The following is a 21,085-nucleotide window of genomic DNA, read 5'->3' on the forward strand; positions in this document are numbered from 1 at the left end:
AGAAGATGAACAACCTCTTGTTGAATCTGTAGAGACTACACTACCATTATTATTTAAATCCCTCTGATCAATAATTGGGCATTTCCCACTCCTGCTCTTCTTCCAGCATAGCGTCCGGGTAACCTATGCCTAGCTCAGCTAAAACCCATCCATCCAGCTCCTTTTGCGCTTGTCTATCAGACCCTCCAACAAAACCTACTACTCTTATGGTAATCCTGTCTTTTGCCAAAATCCCAAATTAAGTAACAAACGCACGCAGTTTCCCCTTTTTGTTGCCCCAGTAATGAACGCTAACCATTGTTCAAGGTAACTAATTGTGTGTGTTACTATATTCAAGACAACAAGAAGTTCCCAAAATGCCGAGCCAAAATTCCTAAGCTAGTGCCAGACACTTTTGAAGTTTTAAGGCTCAGATATGTCAAAATTAGGTCAGAGAAAGGGAAAGTGACGCTGCCATGGCTGCAACACCGGTTGCAACATGATGTGAGGAAAACATTGAAAGTTTAAACAGACAGAGGACCCAACCCCAGAAAGAGGGATGGATCCTCTCAAACCCCTCCTCTCCCTCTCCCCCTCCTCCTCACATTTGCATCCGGGTTGCCTAGCCAAGATATGGGTCAGACTTGCCTCAAACACACTGACCCATTTGCTCTACAAGTTAAATCGTCACAGCCCTCTTGTTGCCTTAGAAGCAGATGAAGAAGAAGTACAATGGTCAGTCACGTCAAGAAGAAGCAAGACGTTAGAGATCATTAAGGCTCCATTTGGTTCGCCAGAAAGTCACATGGGAGTATTAAAGTCAGGCTCTTGAGGAAGCTCCTGGTCAGGCTGGAGAAGTTGGTCAAGCGCGAGGGGTTTAGGGCCAAGGCAGCCGTTCTGGGGTTCATGGGATCCGTGATCGAGTCCGGTGGGGCTCCTACTGGGATGATGCTGAGCAACTTGCTGGCGTGTCTGGTGCAGTTTTTGAGCAGTGAGGATTAGGCAGCGAGGAAGGCCGCCCTTGGGCAGCGAGGATTAGCTGAGAAAAGAACTGTTCCACGAAGGAGGAGGTGGGTGGTTGGTGGCAGAGGTTGATAATAGAGAGGAGATAATTCAAAGTTCCCCAAATGCCGTTGTTTAATGTTAAATTAGGAGCTAAATTACTTTTAAGTGGTGGCGCCGCCGTAGAAGGCCTTAATTGGACCCGAAAATTAAGTTCATGTATTAAATTGGCCAAAAATAAAAGTTAGGGACTAAATCGATGGGAAAAAAAAGTTTAGGGACGAAAATGGTCATTTTCCCTTCTTGAAATCATTAAAAGTAGAGATCACAATCATTTTTTTTCCTTTCTTTCAATTTTGGGCTACTTATGATGTTTGACCAAATTACCAAATGGACTTTGCGATTTCATTAAATTACGAAATAATGTTCCAATTTGACCAAATTACCATTATTCCCTTATGAATGACGACATCCAAACTTGACTAACAGAAATAGAGAAATGACACAAATCTCCTTTGCAAAATTTAAATTTACTGCACATGAGGTTTGCTCAAATTACAAAAAAGAGCCTTATAATTTGACCAAAATTTTTTAATCTTTGAATGGCCAACTATTTATAAGAAAATCCCTTAATATGATCAAAGAAAAAATAAAATTTGAATTAAAAAAATAAATTATTAACTATTAAGAAATGAAAATTAACAAATTGAGAAAATTTTTGCCTATGGCTTATTTCAGCCACTGTTAACTTCCAACTCACTTTTCTTAGACAAAAACTTTTCTTTGTTTGAAATATGTATTTTGTGTGATATAATAAAATTTAGCTACATCATATGGTTTTTTAATTCGTTACATCATATTAACCATATCCTTAATTCTAGATAAGTAAGTGTCTTTGTTGGCTCTAGATGCTAGGGAATTCCCAACACTTAGGCTGGTGGCTACGTAGGTGGCAGGGGTCATGGTTTGTACTCACTAAATCAGTTGTACTTGTTCTTTTCTTTTGAATAAAAAAAGAGTGTCTTTGTTGGACTTTTACTTATAACTTGTATATATTTTATATTTGCCAAAACCTTAAAATTTAATGTTTAAAGGTGGATTCAAATTTATAGTTTATTGTCTTTTTCAAAAATAGAGTTTGATTATTTGCACATCTACATGAAATAGGGATTTTAATATAAAAGAATGTGATAGTGGATGCTAAAGAAACTATACCAATGATCAAAACACAATTTTTTTGAATTCCATATTACTAGAATTTTGGTTACGTTAATTTTCACCTATAGGAAGACAAAAAGAATGGTTTAAAAACCTAGTAATTAACGAGAATTTTTAGATTTTTGTCAAAATTTTTGTCACTGTCAATGCAATTGACTAGTGAAAAATGGTCACTTAATAAAAGTTTGGCTATTTAAAACATTAGAGTAATTTGGACAAACCTCAAGAGAGGTAAGTATAATTTGGACAAACCTCAAGGGAGTAAATGTAATCAACTCAATTTACAAAAGGGTATTTTAGGGCTTTTAGACATATATTTTACTCATGCAAGCATTATCTTAAGGCAATTGACATAAGGGGGTCAATTGATAAATGCTTTGCAATTCAAGATGTTTGACTATAATCTGAACAAAACACAGGATAGATTTAGAAATTTGGTCAAAGCTCAAGGGAGTTAGACGTAATTAGCCCTTCTTTTCTTTTAGTGGGAACTATTAGCAAGGTAAAGGGTAGCAAATTGGAACTATCCTAACAATCTGTCAAGAAATGAAGTAAAAGCTACCTCCATGTAGTCTCTAAGTACATAAAGTGCGAAAGGATTGGTAGTACCGATCTGCTGGGGCGCTGTGGGACTAGTCGGGTGTAGGCCCGGATACCCCAGTGATGACAAAAAAAAAAAAAAAAAAAAAAAAAAAAAAAATTGGTAGTACCGATCTCCGGTGGTTTCCGTGTAATTTTCATGCGTATTTTGTCCTCCTTTGACTATTTAGCTAGCATGGGCCTCATTGTGGGGTCATCTGTCTTTGATATTTGTTGGCTACACTCAATTTTGGTTCCGTTTCCAATTTTATCATTTTCTATTGGTTTAATCGTTGTGTTTACACATATTTTGCCCTTTCTCATTATTTTACGTTGATTCCTATTTTTACTACTTGGGCTGCTGCTGTCTTCTTGTACTTCATCAGCTTTTTTTGGGCCATTGATTCTTTGGGCTTGTGTGCCCCCACATCAATTTGCGACTTTCACCTTCTGCTTTTTTTGCTTAGTTTGGCCCTCAGTCTTCTTGCCTTTACATTTGAGACGTCATAGTTTAATTTGGATTTTAACGATTAAACATCTCTGTCTGTATACATGTTTGTCTATATACAAGATTGGTGGTTTCCTCAACAGTATTTACAGTGTCTTAATATCTTTGCATGCTCTTTTTAGAGAAGGAATTTAATACTATTGTGCTTTGCATTATTATTATTATTATTATTTAGTACCATTGTGGTTTAGTTTCAATGTAATTGTCCAGCTGATTTTGGACTTCCATTCGATGGTTCAGATTATTGTTATTATTTAATACCATGCTGCTTTAGACTATTATTTATATTACATATGCCACCTATTATATATAGACAATTATTATTTATATTGATGTGCCACATATTACATATATAATATGTTTCTTAAAAGAATATTACACTCTGCTCTCTTTGTTCCTGCTTTCTTCTTCTTTACTTGATTATTCTTTTTCACCAGATTCCTATTGCATGCCATCTTTTATGCTATTGCTGATGTGAGCTTTGTGTTCTAGCTGTTTGCCGTCTATCTCGTGAATTGTCTAATCTGGATTTAATGTTTGTATGTGCTTTGTTACTATTTTCCATTTACTAATGGACGTTGATTCTGCTTCAGTGTACTACTCCAGTCTTTGAGACCATTAGATTCTTATTGCAGCTTGTTGTTGTGGAATTGCAATGATTGTATATTTGTTTCTCCTTACTATATATTTTTCCCACGACTGTGTTTTTGACAGGTTTTATATATACTTATTATGTGAGAGCTCGAAAATTTATACTTATTTGCATGCACTTTTACTAGAAAGTTTGCATGTGTTACTTTGCTTTATCATTGATTAATTGGAGTGTTTAATTGATTGCGTTATACTTAAGTGTATAAGAATATTTTAAATTCATGCATGATTCACATTCATGGAAATTAACACTAAGTGAAACAAGAAACTAGTGGGTAATGGTATCAAAGTATGAAAATACAAGGTCATAGTATAATAATTCCTTCTTGCATGCATGAGACTTCACACTGGTCGTTGCTTCTTACACTTGTCAAAAAAAAAAAAGGGCCATGCAAGTTATGTCAAGACAAAACCTCCCAAACACCAATTTTAGTTTCATTCTTATCTTGAACATTTCTAAAATTGAGAGAGAGGGAGTTGAGAGACCAAGAGAAATTTTGAAGCTTTCATCCTTCTTCAACGGTGGAACTCCAGCAAGAAACAAGTCACCACTTCAACTAGTTGAGTTAAAGGTAACGGGTGAGAGAGACCAAAGTTTTCCACTCTTTATTCTTGCAAGACAAGAGGTAAACTTGTTAGCCAAATCTTCCATTTTCTCAAACACACCAAGATGATTGATGCATGTTAGTTTCTAGCCAAGAAAATGGAAATTTTGTGGGAAAGAAACCTCATTAGAAGTTGATTTTATTGCTAAAAAATTTCTAGATTTGACTGAGGGTGACATGAGCTCATTTTGCAGCCTCTTATTTTGAAATTTTGAGGAGTTTCCGCTAGGAATTCCTAATATATATATGTTATATTTCTTGTTTAATATGATATTTAACATTTTGCTTTGATTTTAGTAGCAAGTTGTTGGCTTAAATGTAAGAAAACTAGAAGAAACAAAGCTGAAATAATTTTTGTGAAACCGATGGAGTGAAGCTGCAAGTTTGGTTCTTTCCTCCAAGAAATCTTGATGGAATTTGTCTAAATGTAACTTATGTATCTCCCATCTCTCTTTCTATGACATGCATGTAGTATTTTGTTTAAATTCATTAGGAATAAGACTTGATTTGCGAAAAAGCTTTGCTGGAAATTCTGTTGAGGTTAATGCATGTGGGCTGATTGGAGTAGAACTGAAATTTTCAGCTTTTACCTTGAATTTTGAGTGAATTTTTGCTAAGATTTCATGTTTTATATCATGACAACTATTTGCATAGAATCTGGTAGGTTTCTATGGTTGAAATAATAGTTCTATGTTCTTTGATTTTGCTGAAAATTTTCCACATTGATCTGATTGTAGGAAAGCTGGAATTTTCAACTTTCATCTTGACTTGCTAATGAAATCCTTGCTAGGAGCCATGTTATATACCTTGCTAGATGTTTATATGTTGTTTAATGTGCTATATTCTGAATTAAGTGAAGGAATTGGAGATTAAAATGAGAACTTAGGGATGCTTTGCTGGAAAGTTTCTTGTGAGAACCCGTAATTTTTCCCTTTTCAAGGTTTTATTATATTTAATGGCATGTTTTCTGCATTTTCTTTATTCAAAAAGTTTCTAGATAATTTTTATGAGTAAATATAGTTTTTAGGTGAGTTTTCTAGTATTGGTTAGTTTTTAAGAAATTAAGAGCGTATACCGGACGTGGTACCCACTAAGGCGAAAAGTTCGGAAAAATTCGGTCAATTAGGTTAAGTTTGGGACACTGGGTTTAAATTATCGGGTGCTAAGAGATAATTAGAGGTTGCTATTTGGATTGGTGTGAGAGGAAACAAAGTGATAGCTATGCATTTAATAAAATGACAAGTGTCACTTAGAGATTGGTTGTACTTGATGACCACTATTCACCTTTTACCATTTGACCAAATAAATCAAAAAATTACCAAAAATTCACCATTTTTCTTCCTCTTCTTGGCCGGCCACCTCAAGCAAAAAGAAAGGGAAAAGCTCTTCAAATATTTGCTTCTATCTTGCTCAAATTCAACAAAACAACCATTTGATCTTGCATTTGTTCCATAAAACCCCTTCATTTAGTGATTGTGAGGTGTTTAGTGGAGTTGTTTGGAAGGCTAAGGTGATTAGTTGCTCTCTCTCTTGTATTACTAAGGTGAGTAGTGAAGGACCCCTCTCCTCCATCTAATGATGTTTCATTCATGATTTGTGGTAGTTTAAGATGTAATTTTATGGATTATATCTTGATTTTGGTTGAATTGGTGAAGTTTTATAATTATTGGTGATTTTTCTGTTTTCATATGATTATTATTATGGGGTCATGTATGATGATTGGAAATGATATTTAAGGCAGCTAGAAGGTGGAAAAAGTGGTTAATTGCAGGAAATTTCTGTTTTGGAAGAAATTTGGAAAGTTAGGGTTTCATGTTCTTACATTTTGCCAGGCACTGTAGCTCATAGTTAGAGGCCGAATCGGCCTTGGGTTAAAACATGAAAGTTTTAGGGAATAATATTTTAGAGATGGCTGCAAAATTTCAGGTCAATCGGAGTAACGTAGCTTGAGAAATGACTGAAATACCCCTGCTGCCCTGGTTCTACCCGAATTTGATAATTGCGTCTGTAATTGGGTAATTTGGTTGGGAATGCTTCTGATTTGGTTGTTGGTGCCTTCTGATAAATTGTATCCTTGTATCTTAGCTTTCGGATGGCTTTGGAATCACTTCATTTGGACTTATGTAGCCTGACTTATGATGTTTGAACCAGAATGTGGTTTGTGAACCTGTTTTTGCGGTTCTGGTTTAGTATCTTGCATTTTTTACCTAGTTACACTCGAAACTGGGCAGAGTAGCCTTCTTCAACATTGTAGCCCTATCTCTAAGCTTCGAAACGGTGTATCTTTCACCTCCATCCGATAATCGTAGTGCCAATGGTACCAAAACCGCAAACGGATGTCAAAAACTATTTTTTTTGGGTTAGAACTTAATGCCATTTCCGGATTTTCCTGGTTTACTCTAGTGCTTATACATTCTAGTGGAACCTTATTTTGGTGGTATTTGGCATTGGTTATGACTTGTAATTGAGCCTTATTATGCTTATTTGAATGTTCTAGGCCGTGACGGTAGTGCAAGACGCTCTTAGGCGGAAGTGCATGAAATATCATTTGCTTGATTGGTGAGTGTACCACTCACTTGTTGTTTATAATGTGGTTTTGGTATATGTGAACTTGATGCCTTGAAGGCTTATTTGCTTCGTTGAACTTAATTAAGTGAGGGTGTATTTGATCGCCCTCACCCATTTGGTATATCATATGACTGTCTACTGTTTTACTGCAATGATTGAATGATACATGAAATACTGAATTGGTTCATGAATTTGGTGTCGCTTGGACGAGTATCCAACGACCATTACTGATACGACTGAGCTCAACCCCATTGGTAGTCGATTTGATCGAGCCGGCGAGGGCTTGGTCGTGAAAATTGACGAGCCATGGGGACTGTTATATGGAATCTTGTAGTAGTGAGACTCTTGATTCCGGTATACTCGAGTATTACCAAATTTCTACTGTTTGGAGTTCGGGCCCGGTAGGGGTATGTTGGGTGGAAGGAATGGAAGTAAAGTGGAGCCTACGGTTGGTTACTCTTAAACATTGACGGAGGGTCAATGAGATCCGATCAAGAATGCAAACGAGGAAAAGGGCTCTTGAGAGCCGCCCGTATCCTTTTATCACCACTATTGATGTGTGCCTTTGCTTACTTTTGATGTATTGGAATGAAAAGCTTGATGCTTATATGAACTTGGTTGCTTGAGTGGTATTATCTCATTGGGCGTAAGCTCACTCTATTCCCTTTTGTTTTCCTTACAGGAAAATAAATACTATTGGACTGGATTTGATAGTTGGTTGCCAAATTGAGCTAGATGGACATATCTTTTGTATAGCTCCTTGATTGAAACCCTAAATGTACTTTTGGGTCCGTTTCTCTTTTGATTTGGCAAACTGTACATGTATCCACTTTTGAATAACTTTTGTATGCCACTTGGGATTGTATATGCTTAATTTCAACATGTAAATATTTGCTTGATGTTTGGTTGGGTTTTGACGTGTCGGTTACTATTCATGACCGACTCCGGTTTCATTTTTTTTTATCTTGACATTTTGACTTGTTTACGCGTGTTTGTATGTTCCGGAACGTATTAGATCGCTCTAAACTGAACCGTTGTCCTGGCGAGAGCTGGGCAGGCAGTCCGCTAACCCCTTTGGTTCGCCTTAAGGGAAGGTGGGGCTGTCACAGGTGGTATCAGAGCCTAGGTTTGAATTGGCCTGGGTGTATTAGAAATGCTTGATTTGAGGATTATTTTGATTACGTCCTTTAAGATTATTATACTTATTTCTTCTTTTGGTGTAGAATGGACGGTCATGGTGAGGCTAGTAGTCCCCCTACTGGAGAGCTACCCCGTGGGGTGCTTCCGGTGATTCCGTACCAGATCCGACCCAGAGGGGCCGTTGTGCGTTGGAGCCCGGCTAACCGCCTCCGACGTTGCGAGTGTCGACACAAGTACGCTTACCCTAACGCTCTGGTGTTGGCAGTGGCCGAGGAGCGTAAGGAGTTGGCCGAAGATAAGGCTAGGGTTGAGGCCGAGTTGAACCAGCTTAGGGCGGCCAATGAGAAACAGGCTGAGCGCATTAAGGGGTTGGAGTATGACGTGCTTGAGGTAGAGGATAGGGTTGATGGCCTCTGCACTCAACTTAGGGAAGTTCGTGAGCGTGAGACTAAGCGAGCTCGAAAGGTTAAGGTTCGAGCCGCATCGATCCTGAACCTCTGCGTGGACATGGTCGAGGGCGTGAGTGACGAGGACTCGTGTGCGGGACCCGAGGCTGGGGTTGGATCCACCTCGTCGGGTGGGTCTACTAGCCCATCGACGGACTAGGTCTCGACTCCTAGGTTTTTGGGATAGTTTTGTTTCTTGTATATAGGGATAGGGAAAGTACCTAAGCTAGCCGTTTGGTATGTTTGGCTTAGCTACATGTATAATCTTTTGATAAGGCCATTCCCTGGTGGTTTTTCTATGTTTCGACTTGACTTGACTGTACTTGATTTGACTGTACTTGGCTTGACTGGTTGTGATATGTGTGTTGTTTGACTTTGTTTGGAATGTATATATATGTTATTGTAAAAGCTTTTGGGATTTTATTTACATGCATTGTTATTCTATTGTTCTAGTACGTTTGCCTAGACCAAGTAGAGTTCATGGAAGGTACACGTAGTGGACGGGGACGTGGGCGCGGAAATAGACAACCCACACCGGACAGGGGTACTGGGGAACCCTCATCTGGACCTAATCCTGACCCCAATGTGCAAGTCGCCGCCGCTATGCAGCAAATGACCAATTTGCTGGCACAAGTGGTGCAGCAACAGGGCCAAAACCCAAACCCTAATCCTGGAAACCCTGGCAACCACGTCGAGAGCGAAGACAGAGCTCTCGAACGATTTCAAAAGTTTGCTCCACCCAAGTTCATTGGGGGGCCCGATCCGGATGTCGCCGAAAGGTGGTTCGAGAAGATGGTCAATATTTTTGCGGCCTTGCACTACACCGAAGAACGGCAGGTGACTTTTGCCGTTTTCCAGTTGGAATGGGTGGCCCGTTCCTGGTGGAACGTAATACGGCAAAAATGGGAACGGGAACAAACGCCCAGGACTTGGGTGAATTTCATAAGGGAATTCAACGCGAAATTTTTCCCTCCTCTAGTTCAGGAGAGGAAGGAAGATGAGTTCATCCGACTCCGCCAAGGGACTCAATCTGTGGCGGAATACGAGAGTCAATTTACCCGCCTGTCCAAATTTGCGCCTGAGCTGATCATGACCGAGCAACGGCGGATCAGGCGCTTTATCCAGGGCTTGAATGTCGAAATCCAGAAGGACCTCGCAGTGGCTCAAATCAATGCTTTCAGCGAGGTCGTGGAAAAGGCCCAACAAGTAGAGAGTGCTAGATTTCAAGTCCGGAACTTCCAGGCAAAGAAGCGGGGTTTTCCTGGGAGTAGTTCAGGATAGGGTGAGAAGAGTACCCCCTCCAAGTTTGGACGAGGAATGGGAGGTGGACGACAGTCGGGTACAGGCAGTCGGGTCTAGGGGTGGCCAAGCTGGGTGAGGCCAAAAAGGAAATTTTCAGGGAGGCTCAGCTTCAGCACCTCGCGGTCCCTGTGGGCATTGTGGGAAGCCAAACCACATGGAAGATAACTGCTGGAGGAAGGAGGGCAAATGTCTGCGATGTGGAAGCGCATACCACCAGTTGGCTACTTGCCCAGTCCTAAAATAAGACGGAAATGGGAGTCAACCACCGTCGAGGACCAATGCTGGACCAGTTAAGGGAGATGGGTCCAAACCGAAGGTGCCAGCTAGAGTGTATTCGTTAGGACCCCAACAGGTCCCAGATTCCTCAGAGGTCATAGAAGGTACGATCCTTATTTTCCACCGTTTTGCCAAAGTTTTAATTGATCCTGGTGCCACTCATTCCTTTGTTAACCCTGATTTCATGTGTGGCATCAATATAAAACCTGCTAGTTTATCATACGACCTAGAAGTTAGTACACGTACGGGGAATCAACGTTTGGTTACTAGTATGGTTTATAGGGATTGTGAAGTGTGGGTAGGAGAGAAGAGATTGTTAAGGGATTTAATTAGTCTGGCCATCAAAGGGTATGATGTAATTTTGGGTATGGATTGGTTAGCCAAGTATAATGCCCAACTGGATTGTAAAACGAAAGTGGTAGCATTTCGTATTCCCGGTGAGGCAACCTTAAGGTTGGATATAAGGGGTAGGTTAGCCTCATCTGCTTTGATTTCGGGCATTCGGGCTAGGAAACTGGTAAGTAGAGGGGCGCAAGGATTTTTAGCCTTTCTGATTAACACCCCCTCGGATAAGTTAAAAGTGGAGGACGTGGCCATAGTAAAGGAATTTCCGGATGTATTTCCTGATGAGTTAGTAGCCCTACCTCCGGAAAGAGAGATAGAATTCAAGATAGACATGCTCCCTGGAATTTCACCCATTTCAAAAACACCATACCGAATGGCCCCTGCAGAGCTCAAGGAGCTAAAGTTGCAATTATAGGACCTTCTGGAGCGGGGATTCATTCAAGAGAGTGGGTCTCCTTGGGGAGCTCCTGTCCTGTTTGTCAAGAAAAAAGACGGAGGTTTGAGGATATGTATCGATTATCGGGGCCTAAATAATATTACGGTTAAGAATAAGTATCCACTGCCCCACATAGATGAGTTGTTTGACTAGTTGCAGGGAGCGGTGGTCTTCTCGAAACTGGATCTCCGCCAAGGGTATTACCAGTTATTAATCAGGAAGGAAGATATTCCGAAAACCGCCTTCAACTCGAGATATGGGCATTACGAGTTCGCAGTTATGCCCTTTGGATTAACCAATGCTCCTGCCGCCTTCATGGACCTAATGCATAGGGTTTTTAAGCCCTACCTGGATCGATTTGTCGTAGTCTTCATCGACGACATTCTGGTCTATTCCAAGACACGTGAAGAGCATGAGCAGCACTTGAGGATTGTCTTACAAACCCTAAGAGACCATCAACTGTACGCCAAGTTCAGCAAGTGCGAATTTTGGCTGGAGAAAATTTCTTTTCTGGGACACGTAATTTCTCAAGAGGGTATTTCAGTTGACCCGGCGAAAGTAGAGGCTGTGACTAATTGGAAGAGGCCAGAAAACCCCACAGAGATCCGCAGTTTTCTAAGGCTAGTTGGGTATTACCGACGTTTCATTAAAGACTTCTCTAAATTAGCAGGTCCTTTAACTGACCTGACAAAGAAACATGGTCGGTTCTTATGGAATGCCCGATGTGAGACGAGTTTTCAAGAATTAAAGAAAAGATTGACCATGGCTCCAGTGCTAGTCTTACCAAACGGAGTGGACAGATTTGCTGTGTATACTGACGCGTCACGAGAAGGCCTGGGTTGTGTATTAATGTAGAACCGTAATGTGATCTCTTTTGCCTCTAGAAAGTTGAAACTTCATGAGCAAAATTACCTGACCCACGATCTGGAGCTAGCCGCCGTTGTTTTTGCACTGAAAAAGTGGAGACACTACCTATATGGGGTGACCTTTGAAGTGTACTCGGACCATAAGAGTCTTAGGTACCTCTTTTCACAGAAGGAATTAAACATGAGGCAGCGACGGTGGATGGAATTTTTGGAGGATTACGACTGTACCATCAACTACCATCCAGGAAAGGCGAACGTAGTGGCCGATGCTTTTAGTCGCAAGGCGCAAGTAGCAGGGTTAATGATTAAAGAGTGGAATTTGCTCGAGTCAGTTTGCGAGTGGAAACCCTACCTTGGGAGTCATAAAGTGATTTTTGGTAACATTAAGGTAACCTCCACCCTTTTGGAGCGGATAAAAGAAGCGCAAAAAGAGGATGCTATGGTACGGAAGTGGGGAGAGAAAGTGAAAAAAGGAGAAACGACTGATTTCAATTTCAGTCCTGAGGGTATTTTAAAATACCGGAACCGAATAGTGGTGCCGAAGGATGAGTCGTTGAAAACGGAAATTTTAGCGGAAGCTCATCGGTCCAAGTATACAATCCATCAGGGTAGTAGTAAGATGTATCAGGGCCTGAAATGAACCTATTGGTGGGATAATATGAAGAAGGAAATCGCTCTGTACGTGCAAAAATGTCTCGTTTGCCAACAGGTTAAGGCGGAACATCAAAAACCATCGGGCTTGTTACAACCCCTTGAGATACCCGAATGGAAGTGGGAGAACATCACAATGGACTTTGTTTCAGGTTTACCACGAACGCAACGAGGACACGATGCCGTTTGGGTAATCGTCGACCGGTTAACCAAATCGGCTCACTTCCTGCCGGTAAACATGAAGTATTCCATGGATAAGTTGGCCCAGCTGTACATGGCCGAGATCGTAAGGCTACACGGCGTTCCAGTCAGTATCGTCTCCGATCGAGATCCACGTTTCGTATCTAGATTTTGGCAGAAATTTCATGAAACGCTAGGGACGAAACTCAACTTGAGCACGACCTATCACCCTCAGACGGATGGACAATCGGAGCGAACCATCCAAACTCTTGAGGATATGCTACGGACTTGCATTCTGGATTTTGGAGGCAACTGGGGTCAACACATGACCTTAGTAGAGTTTGCGTACAACAACAACTACCATTCGTCGATTCAAATGGCTCCATACGAGGCACTATATGGACGAAAATGCCGATCACCGATCTACTGGGATGAAGTTGGTGAGAGAAAGGCCTTAGATCCAACCACTATTCCATGGATGGAGGAGGCGCGAGAAAAGGTGAAGCTAATACGGCAACGACTCCAAACAGCTCAAAGTCGACAAAAGAGCTACGCAGATAATTGAAGAAAAGACTTGGAGTTCGAAGTTGGAGACCGTGTTTTCCTCAAGGTTACACCGTTATGGAGTGTCACGACGGGTAGAGGAAAGAAATTACAACCGAGGTTCGTCGGACCTTACAAGATCCTGCAGAGAATAGGTGCGGTAGCATATAGGCTAGAGTTGCCGTCAAGTCTCTCGAGAATTCACGACGTTTTCCACGTTTCGATGCTCAAGAAGTACTATCCCGACTCATCCCATATCTTACAACCAGAAGAGATCGACGTAGACGAATCGCTTGCTTACGAAGAGAAACCTGTCCAAGTGCTTGACCGAAAAGTCAAAGAGCTAAGAAACAAGCAGATTCCGTTGGTTAAAATACTGTGGAGAAACCATGGGGTAGAGGAAGCTACCTGGGAAGTGGAAGAAGAAATGCGAAAGAAATACCCTGAACTTTTCGTGAGTTAAGGTGAGAAATTTCGCGGGCGAAATTCTTTTAAGGGGGAGAGAGTGTGAGAACCCGTAATTTTTCCCTTTTCTAGGTTTTATTATATTTAATGGCATGTTTTCTGCATTTTCTTTATTCAAAAAGTTTCCAGATAATTTTTATGAGTAAATATAGTTTTTAGGTGAGTTTTCTAGTATTGGTTAGTTTTTAAGAAATTAAGAGCGTATACCGGACGTGGGACCCACTAAGGCGAAAAGTTCGGAAAAAATCGGCCAACTAGGTTAAGTTTGGAACACTGGGTTTAAATTATTGGGTGCTAAGAGATAATTAGAGGTTGCTATTTGGATTGGTGTGAGAGGAAACAAAGTGATAGCTATGCATTTAATAAAGTGACAAGTGTCACATAGAGATTGGTTGTACTTGATGACCACTATTCACCTTTTACCATTTGACCAAATAAATCAAAAAATTACCAAAAATTCACCATTTTTCTTCCTCTTCTTGGCCGGCCACCTCAAGCAAAAAGAAAGGGAAAAACTCTTCAAATATTTGCTTCTATCTTGCTCAAATTCAACAAAACAACCATTTGATCTTGCATTTGTTCCATAAAACCCCTTCATTTAGTGATTGTGAGGTGTTTAGTGGAGTTGTTTGGAAGGATAAGGTGATTAGTTTCTCTCTCTCTTGTATTACTAAGGTGAGTAGTGAAGGACCCCTCTCCTCCATCTAATGATGTTTCATTCATGATTTGTGGTAGTTTAAGATGTAATTTTATGGATTATATCTTGATTTTGGTTGAATTGGTGAAGTTTTATAATTATTGGTGATTTTTCTGTTTTCATATGATTATTATTATGGGGTCATGTATGATGATTGGAAATGATATTTAAGGCAGCTAGAAGGTGAAAAAAGTGGTTAATTGCAGGAAATTTCTGTTTTGGAAGAAATTTGGAAAGTTAGGGTTTCATGTTCTTACATTCTGCCCGGCACTGTAGGTTATAGTTAGAGGCCGAATTGGCCTTGGGTTAAAACATGAAAGTTGTAGGGAATGATATTATAGGGATGGCTACAAAATTGCAGGTCAATCGGAGCAACGTAGCTTGAGAAAAGACTGAAATACCCCTACTACCCTGGTTCTACCCGAATTTGATAATTGCGTCTGTAATTGGGTAATTTGGTTGGGAATGCTTCTGATTTGGTTGTTGGTGCCTTCTGATTAATTGTATCCTTGTATCTTATCTTTAGGATGGCTTTGGAATCACTTGATTTGGACTTAGGTAGCCTGACTTATGATATTTGAACCAGAATGTGGTTTGTGAACCTATTTTTGCGGTCCTGGTTTAGTATCTTGCATTTTTGACCCAGTTACACTCGAAACTGGGTAGAGTAGCCTTTTTCAACATTGTAGACCTATCTCTTAGCTTCGAAACGGTGTATCTTTCACCTCCATCCGATAATCGTAGTGCCAATGGTGCCAAAACCGTAAACGGATGTCAAAAACTATTTTTTTTGGGTTAGAATTTAATGCCATTTCTGGATTTTCCTGGTTTACTCTAGTGCTTATACATTCTAGTGGAACCTTATTTTGGTGGTATTTGGCATTGGTTATGACTTGTAATTGAGCCTTATTATGCTTATTTGAATGTTCTAGGCCGTGACGGTGGTGCAAGACGCTCTTAGGCGGAAGTGCATGAAATACCATTTGCTTGATTGGTGAGTGTACCACTCACTTGTTGTTTACAATGTGGCTTTGGTATATGTGAACTTGATGCCTTGAAGGCTTATTTGCTTCATTGAACTTAATTAAGTGAGGGTGTACTTGATCGCCCTCACCCATTTGGTATATCATATGACTGTCTACTGTTTTACTGCAATGATTGAATGATACATGAAATACTGAATTGGTTCATGAATTTGGTGTCGCTTGGACGAGTATACAACGACCATTACTGATACGACTGAGCTCAACCCCATTGGTAGTCGATTGGATCGAGCCGGCGAGGGCTTGGTCGTGAAAATTGATGAGCCATGGGGACTGTTATATGAAATCTTGTAGTAGTGAGACTCTTGATTCCGGTATACTCGAGTATTACCAAATTTCTATTGTTTGGAGTTCGGGCACGGTAGGGGTATGTTGGGTGGAAGGAATGGAAGTAAAGTGGAGCCTACGGTTGGTTACTCTTAAACATTGACGGAGGGTCAATGAGATCCGATCAAGAATGCAAACGAGGAAAAGGGCTCTTGAGAGCCGCCCGTATCCTTTTATCACCACTATTGATGTGTGCCTTTGCTTACTTTTGATGTATTGGAATGAAAAACTTGATGCTTATATGAACTTGGTTGCTTGAGTGGTATTATCTCACTGGGCGTAAGCTCACTCTATTCCCTTTTGTTTTCCTTACAGGAAAATAAATACTTCTAGACTGGATTTGATAGTTGGTTGCCGAATTGAGCTAGATGGACATATCTTTTGTATAACTCCTTGATTGAAACCCTAAATGTACTTTTGGGTCCGTTTCTCTTTTGATTTGGCAAACCGTACATGTATCCACTTTTGAATAACTTTTGTATGCCACTTGGGATTGTATATGCTTAATTTCAACATGTAAATTTTTGCTTGATGTTTGGTTGGGTTTTGACGTGTCGGTTACTATTCATGGCCGACTCCGGTTTCATTTTTTTTATCTTGACATTTTGACTTGTTTACGCGCGTTTGTATGTTCCGGAACGTATTAGATCGCTCTAAACTGAGCCATTAGTCCTAGCGAGAGTTGGGTAGGCAGTCCGCTAACCCCTTTGGTTCGCCTTAGGAGAAGGTGGGGCTGTCACATTTCTAGCTTATAACCGATTGGAAGAAAGACATGAATATTCTATTTTTAACTTGAATTTTGAATGGATTTTTGCTAAGGTTTAATGCTTTATACTTTGACAATGTTCATATGGAGTTTTAGGGTGTTTAATGTTGAAATGATGTGGGAAAGTTTGGAAAGTCAGAATGAATTTTGAAACTAAAAAATGTTGCTGGAAAGCTGTTAAGTAGCCGAGGAGAGAGAGAGAGCTGGAATTCTCCACCTTTATCTTCAAACGTTTGGTTTAATTTTGATATGTTCTGCTTAAGACATCTTATGGTCTCTTAATCACAATTTGCATGCAGAATCCCATTAATTTAAAACAAGAAAATTGTGTTGTGTTTGGAAGAAAAAGAAGTGTTTCATTTTCTGGAAACTTTGGCAACCTTAGTCTTGGCTTTCAGTTGGAATTTCGGATGGACTCTTGCTATGAACTGTGTTATATGTACCTTGATTTATGTTGTATATGATGAATTGTGAGTTGTGTGCAGGAATTACATTAGAGGTTTGGAAGAATTAGGGTCAGTGTGCTGAATTTTTGTAAACTTGACACCAAAACTTGATTTTTAGCATAACTTTTCTATCATTGCAATTTCGTGACTAGTAAATTGGCACAAATGTAGTAAATTTTCTTGGTTGAGGACTGTTTTCATATGAAACTAGTTAATTAAACATCAAAATGCTATATTATGGCCTAGGTTTATAATTTTAGGAGTTCAGATCCTTGAACTAGTTCTTAAAAGTTAATAATTGACTAAACCCTAATTTTTGACATAGGCGTCTACTTTTGTGAAATTAGATATGAGAAGGGGAAAACTTAGTTCTTAAACCTTATACTAAGGAAATAAACAACAACTATAAGCGTTCATATCGATTCCAAAAGCCAAGTTTGAGCTAGAAACACAACCCTACACCGAGGTGTGAACTTCAATTACTTAAAGCTTGGTGAATGTCCTATATTTGTTTGTAATGATTGAATACATGATCAATGATAAATGTTATGTGCTTAGTTGACTAATACTTGTTGGATTATTGATGTTTGAATTGTTTGAGTGAAAATTGACAATTGCTACTATTTACTGAAAGGTGAGCGCATACTTTATTGCACTCAACCTAAGTGAATTTTGAAAATAATAAATGCCTAATTGTTACTGAAATTGTGCATGAATGTAAGCCGAGTATGTACTTTATCACATCATTTGAACTGGGCCCCAAACCCCACTGTTGGATAGTCTATTCGAACCGGTAACAGGGTTGGTCGAGTAGGCTAGAAGACATTGGGTACTGAAATGTTTGGTATGCTCGAGTATTACCCCCTTAATAAGGCGCATGTGGAAGTGACAAAGTGATTAATAATTGAAAGGGATTGTTTACTGTTTTGGAGGATATAAGGAGGAGATTGGTGGAGTGTGAAGTGATTGCAGGAAGTTGTGCAATGAATTATTGAACGGAGCTAAGTGCTACGTTTGGAAACGGACGGGAGCCACCTCTAGAGTCCGTATTAGTACCGTATCCTTTGATATTGATTGTGTTATTTGTTAAGAATTGTTTCACGAATTATCCTATTATTAATTGGTTTGTTATTCCCATTATATTACTGAAAATGTGAAATTGTGTGTTTAAGGTTACTTGTTTTCCTAAAACCTCACCGGGAGTAAGCTCATGCCTTTAGTTTGTTTTCCATAATAGAGGTTGGAAACGTGGAATTGGGGAATAGTGAGCTTGAGAGTTGAAATCTTTGTTTTAAATGAATTGCCATCCTATTTATACTTACTGAATTGATTGAACAACTTATATTTTGATCCGTTTGGTTGTACATATAAGTATGGATGATTTGGAATGTTGGATGGTTTGTAGTGTTTAATTGTGGTCTTTTAATGCTTACTTTGGATTTAATGCTATTGATTGGAAGATTTTGAGTGAGTCCTGGCTAGTGTTAGGTAGGCGGCCTGTTAAATCTTAGGGTACACCCTAAGGGGAGGTAAACTTGTCACATATTAGCTATCAAATCTACATTTAATGCTTGGTTTATACACTTCTTGTATTATGTCCATTGATTATTTTATTATAGTGGCTTGGTCAAGCTTCTCGTGGCGTTAGATTTTTGTTGGAGCTTTCGTTAGTAGTGAAGTTGCAATTATTATATTGGCTTTGGGTCATTAGCTTTTTATATCTGTTTCTCTATTGTCTGCCGCATCTATTTTGTACCATCTTTCCTGCTCTTTATTTTAGTTTCTCTACTTTGCATTTGCTTGGGTAAGCCATTTGCTTGCTTTCCTTTAATTGCTCTTATTCTCATATTTTCTTTTATCTTTGATCACATGAAGTTATAATTGTTTTTCATGTGATAATTGTTTTTCATGTGCTGGTGTTCATGTTTAGTCTTCTTTTCTTAGTAGATTCCTCAGCGTTGCTTCACTTCAGCTTTGTAGTCAACGAAGCTGTATTTATTGCCCTTGTTCCTTGTGTTGATCGTTTGCTTTTAAAGTATCTACATTTATCTACTTTCTGCTCTTATGTTCGAAGTAATGTTGTTATCATTTTCTCTTCACTATTAATTACGTTAGAATATCTATTGTTTTGTCATGGTTATTTTTTATTTATTGCTTAATATAGAAAGTTATTTTTGTTTGTTGTAGCTTTTCGATTTCCATTGAATCTAAATATTTTGTTATGTCTGCTTAACAGAAAAAGATGAAAGAAACATGGGTAATTCGTTCTCTTTGCGTGCAATCTCTCCTTCTGAGAAGCTGATCGGCAGATTTGCCTTCGATCTCTCTCTTCCTTAGAGTCCATTACATTTCAATGAACCGTAAAAAATTCAATCCCTCGATTTGTTCTGGCGAAAGCTTTCCCCAGTATGGTATATATAGATTCTAATGATGATTTGCCTATGCTTCTGCCGGGCCTCAACCCAAGTCGCAGCCGATGGCGCTCAAGATAGCATCTTTGGAGGAAAAGAACAAGGAAAAATAAACAAGAAGAAAAGGGATGTTTCCGAATCAGGAGATAATAGTTTCCAGGGATCTGATGATGATCAATGCAGAATCTGTTTGTCTGGTTGCAGAGATGATTTGCCATACTTGTGGAGGGTTCGTCCAAGGTGCAAGCACGGATTTCATGCAGTTTGCATTTATAAATGGTTAAAGACTAATGCAACCTGTCCAATATGTCGCCAGAGTGTTTATGTTACGTGATTAATCACTAGGGTTTTTTCTTAATTAGAGATAAATATTAAAAGTTCTTTGTAGCTAGGAGTCTTATCTTGGAAAATTTTGTAAGTTGTATATAATCAAATTCTTTAACCAAAGCTGGTAACCTAAAAAAAAAAAAAATTTTGTTATGTTGGCTAACTTCATTAATTAATAGCAAAATTTAAGGAATCTTCTGATTTTTTCTATTCACGTGTCTTTTTCTTCTTAGATTGGGTTTTTGCATTGTTCTACACTTAATTTATCCTTCTTCATGTATGAACAACCAAGCTATTGCTTTAGCCATTTAACATTTTTTCCCTCTTTATCTTATACTATATTTTGCTTTTGCTCACTATATTTAGTTTTTCATTACCTTGCTAGTTCATTTAATAAACCCTAGCTTGATTGTCTTACTCGACTCTCATTATTTAGGTAAAGCAATCTTTTGTTCAGCTAATTCCTTTTTCTCTACTCAGTGTATTCTGTTTTCTTTGTTTTTCTCTTACAAGTCATATTTACTGCTCTATTTTATTAACACTATTGAGGATTCTTATCTCTCTTATATATACTCCTTCTAACTAATTCAACCTTTGAATGGCTTGTCATTGTTATTGTTGCACACCATAGTTAACATAATTCTCTTCATTTTAGCTGCTATCACATATGGGTCAGAAACATAAATTTTCATAAGAAGATGAATATTGTTTAGAAGAAACCGTCACAACCTTGAAAGATATATTAGGAAAATAGTTTAGCATAAAAAGGCAGCCCTCTTGCCTACTGAGCAGCAAAGTACTGAGGCACAAATTTCATTTGTGATTCCTGTTGTTCCAATGACTGAGTGTCGCGCCCCATTTTTTAATAAGAAAAATAATGAGTTTAGAAAAATGGACTTTTTGATTTTTTTGGAAAAAATGAGTTTTGTTTTTTTAGAAAATGAATAAAGGAAAAGGGCCTAAATGGGACTTGTAATGTGACGATTTGGGCCCAAATTATAGTTCGAAAAGGGTTTTTGAAATAAAAATCGGAGTCGCCACTTGGTATAGAGTTAAGATGTACCAAGTCACCTAAAATGATTTTTTAGATAAAATTATGGAAAACCCTTTTTCAAACGACTCCTAAGTCTACGAAAATCAGAGAAAATGTACGGGAGTCACATTTGACGAAGGGGAAGGCAAGGATAGAAATCTGAGGCACCCCTTCGACCTAGCCAAGGCTAGTTGCGTGATTTAGTCAAAAGGTTTTCTTGTTTTAACCAAAGAATTTATCACATTTGGATGTACTATATGAATGCAAACGCTAAA

This window comes from Coffea eugenioides, chromosome 1, assembly GCF_003713205.1.
Source record: "Coffea eugenioides isolate CCC68of chromosome 1, Ceug_1.0, whole genome shotgun sequence".
NCBI lineage: Eukaryota > Viridiplantae > Streptophyta > Magnoliopsida > Gentianales > Rubiaceae > Coffea > Coffea eugenioides.